This window comes from Brassica oleracea, chromosome C6 (assembly GCF_000695525.1).
Source record: "Brassica oleracea var. oleracea cultivar TO1000 chromosome C6, BOL, whole genome shotgun sequence".
Lineage (NCBI taxonomy): Eukaryota > Viridiplantae > Streptophyta > Magnoliopsida > Brassicales > Brassicaceae > Brassica > Brassica oleracea.
The window spans coordinates 9,423,939-9,429,024 of record NC_027753.1 but is presented as its reverse complement, the minus strand read 5'-3'; positions in this window follow the sequence as shown (position 1 = coordinate 9,429,024).

The following is a 5,086-nucleotide window of genomic DNA, read 5'->3' as shown; positions in this document are numbered from 1 at the left end:
CAAAATTAAGCTTAAATTCTAGAATCTTTCTAGAATTATCATCACCTCCTCAAATAGAAAAATATCTAGATATTGTAGTAGGAAAAATCTAGAGAATAAGAAAAATCTAGGAAGTAAGGAGGTTGTAATAGAACCATCTAGATATTTTTAATAGAGTTTAGGAGGCTATAAATACCTCTTCATCCTCTCATTTGTAAAAACACAAGAAGTTGAACAAGTAAAGTATAAGAAAATTTTCTTGAAGAAAGAGTGTTCTACTCAAAGTTCTCTAAATCTCTTTGAGAGTTCTTCCATATTATTCTTCATACTTGGAAGTTTTCTTGTTTCTTTCGGGTTCTCGGGTATTACGATCTTGGGCTAGTGCTAAGCACTATCAAGGGTGGTTTCTTTACAGAAGCCATCGTTCTGCAAGTAAAACCCATAACTCTATTATATCCGCTTTAATGAACAAAATCTAAAAGGAATCAAAGTTAGTCAGATTATGTCGAAGTTGCAGGTGAAGTATCTGCTACCAGGAAAAGTATCAAAATCTATTGGATACTTTGGTTTTGGAGAGATCTCGTCAATGACTTATTCCCCACACGGGCAATGGCTTGGAATCCCGTAGTGGGTATCTGTTACAAACCCAATTATGTCAAAGTGTTCCTTCATCTTCTTCTTCTCCCTCATGTTCATTTTCTACTCCCATGGATCCATGACGCGAATTCGTAGATCTCGGTTCGTGATGTGAGAGAGAGAAAGATAGAGAGATAACCCTTGAGAGAGAGAAGGAAATGAAATGAACTGAAGAAGACATAGATGGGTGAGAGAGTCTACCTTTTGGGGTTTTCATTTTAGGCGCCAATTCAAAATTATCAATTATCCCCAAACAATTTCGTGGTTGAAGTTTTACTAAGTTTGCAGTTTTAAAAATATTTTCAAAGTTTCACTTTCCAATTTTTTTCATTTTTCTTAGTTGTACTAGACTCGGGAGAATTATATTATGGTTATACCACTTATATTCATCTTTATACAATCATTTCTCATCTAACCATATAATAATAGAGTTGATTACATTAAGGGACACTTTTTGACTTTCTATTACACCTAGAGACACTTCTTGCATGTGACACACTTTATTGTGGGCCAGCGACAGATTGTGGACAATTTTGCCCTTAATGGAAACGACGCTTGTGGATGGGTGATTTGTGGACGAGTGATGCGTGGTTGGATGATTTGTGGACGTGTGATGTGTGGATGAGTGATGAGTAATGTGTGAACATGTGATGTTAATGTGTTTATAGTAGATAACGCTAGACTATCCACCTAGGTTTTACGTTCCCTAAACTTCTATGGCAGTCTCAAAGTCTTTTTTATTTCTTAGTAATTACACTTGGCTCTTCAACCCAATTGATAAATTATCTGCAATTAAACTTCAATCAAGATGAGAAAGAGATAATATTGTGAGTATGAGCGGAGAGAAAAATCGAAGAAGCGTTTACCTTCTGTCGGAGAGTAATAGATCTTTCATGTCAGAGATTTCCGATCTAAGGAATTTGCACTTTGTCATGATGTGGATGGATGTAAATTTGATTAGAGTTGAATTTAGATCTCGAGATGATGAATAGAATCGAATACATATTGTCCATGTCTACAACTAGTTTATAATTCTGTTAAGATGTCCATATCCACAACTAATTTATAATTCTATTATCCACCCTTTGGTGTACACGTCCACATTTAGTTTTGTTTACACATTAATATATATGTAATATATATTAATGAAAATGGATCTTAAAAGATAGAGAATTTTATATATAATTTATTATGATAATTATTTTTTTTAATATATTTTAGAACTTGAGATAAAAGTAAATAAAAACATAAAGTAGAATAAAAAAATAATAAAATGAAATAAGAAGAGGAGAGAGATTCTCTTTAGTTTAGGGTCATAAGAATCTTTTTGACAAGAGAAAGTGTGTCTAAATGTAAAAAATTCTAAAAGTATAAGGTAGTAACTTGGAAACAATCAAACAAGTATCACAATTTTTAATATAATTATTGTTTTGAATTTAAATCACAATTATGTTTAAAATTATTAGAATAATATGTGCATACATACTTGTAAACAGGCAAACAATTTTAGAATTTTATCTCCATTTCAATTTTGTTTTTTTTACCAGTTTACTAAGTTTCACCCAATTATACAACCATAAAACACAAAACATTTAAACGTATATCATAAATTTCTATGTGTTTTCCTATCAAAGCTGTATGACCAAGACACTTCCACACCAACTTTTATTTGAACCAAAGTGATGAGATTTTAAGGATTTGGAATGTGAAGTTTTCTACAATAATTTCTCATCGAAACCACGATATAATTAAATCGGGTTATTTTAACAATTATTAGAATAATATATGTATACTTGTAAACAAGTAACAACTTTATAATTTTATCTTCAAAGCTGTAGAGTAAATCATAATTAACTTAATAGAAGTTCATATTACTTGTACAACCAAATCCCTATAACTATAACTATGAGAGAGAGAGAGAGAGAGAGAGAGAGAGAGAGGGAGAGAGAGAGAGAGAGAGGATTGTAGTAATGGGAAAACCCTAAAATGGTTTTTATACTTGACAACAAAATGACATGACTTTGGGGGTGTTTAGAAAATGGAAAGCAAAACTGGGTTGGAATTTTTTTAAAAAATCAAATTTTGAAGTTGAAGTTTTAGTTTTCTATTTTTTCTTAGTTTTATTGTGCGCAAGAGATTATATACAGTTTCTTATAATCAATTCTCATCTAACAATCTAATAAAATACTTAATTTCATGAAATATATAAGTTTTGTAATACAATAATTTCATTTCATTTTATTTTTCTTCTACAATTTTACTAATCAAGCTATAAAATTTTTACGGTTCAGGTAATACTAAGTTATACCAGCTGTACCAATGTAGTTGTGCCAAGTTATAAAAAGTTATACCATTAGTGTTGGGTACAAATTGAATCAATCGGGAAACATGTAGTGCTTAATGTAGTGTTACTTTTATTCAGTTTCATATAATCATTTCTCATCTAACCATCTAATAAAATACTTAATTTGATGAAATATATAAGTTTTGTAATATCAAAATGTCATTTCATTTTGCTTCTACATTTTTATTAATCTAGTTATCCAAGTTTTACAGTTTTACGGCTCAACTAATACTTAGTTATACCAGTTGTACCAATATAGTTGTACCAAGTTATACAAAGTTATACTATTAGCGTTGAGTACGAACTGAATCAATTGAGGAACATGTTGTGATTAATGTAGTGTTGGGTACACATGTAGTGCTTAATGTAGTTATAGTGTGTGGGTATGAATGTACACTTGTAATTCGTCAGAAATTGCTTAATGTAGTGCTGGTGAATCAAATGTAAAACAAGCCCGAAACAATAGTGCTCAAGAAGAGAGAGAGAGAGAACATACCGAATAGGAGAAGAGAGGAAAGAAGAGGGACGAGTGAAAGAAATAAGACCAAATCACATGATTGGTTAGATGAAATAATGACATAATTGACTTTAATCACATTTCTTTTTAGTATATATTAAATGTAGAGTACGATAGATTCATTAAGGAAAAATTTACATGAGAAGACACATTTTGACTTTGTAATTACACCTAGAGGCACTTCTTGTCTTTGACACACATTTTTCATGTTCTTTGTCCTTTCTACCCTCTAAGCAAGCCTTTTTTAACGCTGATTTATTATGATATTACAATTATGAGAAAAATTACATAGACGATCCGACAACCGACAATACTACATGCCTTATAAAGATCTACGCCTAACTGCATCACCTGAGCCGCCCTACGAAGATCACGTCTGACCTAGTTTACTTGCACCATGTTGAAGATCCTTTGTAAGTCTTTCCTCCTTAGCCTGGATAATTGTTTAATAAATCACTTTCTCCAGGAATTGAAACCTGGACCTGCTGGTGTAGAAGTATTAATAAACCCTTAGGTTTGAGGACGCTTCCACACCCTCTAATTTATTTGCATATCATGTTTACAGTTCTTCCGTCGAGATGTTTGGAAGAAATATGTATGTCCACAAAAACTATGTCCCCAAAATCCTATATAATATATAAAAATGTATATATGTGTCCACAAAACAGTATCCACAAAATTTTATATGATTGAAAACTTTTCCGACCACCATGACATCTTGTATAATTCAGAAACAAACTGATGTGATCATGGACCAACCAACTCATGGAGATGACGAAAAGATAGGCAAGCCTGCTGATGAAGATGTCTTGGCTATATCTAAAGGTCCCATGACTCGATCTAGATCAAAGAAGCTCACGGAAGCCATTGGAGGATTGGTTAAGATGTCTTGGAAGCAAGAGGAATGTCTTGGTGGATGTTAGGGTCAAAATCGGTCACGACGGAATCAATGAATGAAAGTCCGTAAAAATCAGCATGAATGTTTTTACGAAAAATAAATCTTCGGAAAAGATTTATTCTTACGAAGAGAACTGCGGAAGAAACACGAGACATTGGAGAAAAGCCCGAAAAAGGTCGCACGGTCGCTACGTAGCGACCGAGCTCGAGCCAAGCTCGGTCGCCACGTAGCGACCGAGCACACGTCCCGCTCGGTCGCTACATAGCGACCGAGCGTCCGTCCCGCTCAGTCGCTACGTAGCGACCGAGCGTCCGTCCCGCTCGGTCGTTACGTAGCGCTCAAGCCAAGCTCCGTTGCTACGTAGCGACCGAGCGTCCGTCTCGCTCGGTCGCTACGTAGCGACCGAGCGCCCGTCCCGCTCGGTCGTTACGTAGCGCTCAAGCCAAGCTCCGTTGCTACGTAGCGACCGAGCGTCCGTCTCGCTCGGTCGCTACGTAGCGACCGAGCATGAGCCAAGTTCGGTCGCTACGTAGCGAACGAGCGTGCGTTCCGTTTGGTCGCTACGTAGCGACCGAGCTCTTCCGAAACGTCGATACGACACGAAATCCATTCTTAGGCTATGACGGCTTAAGGGCAGAAGGGGAAAAGCGTAAACCGACCTAGGAGCGAGTATATAAGGAGTCCTAGGCGAGAGGCATGAGGGACAACTTTT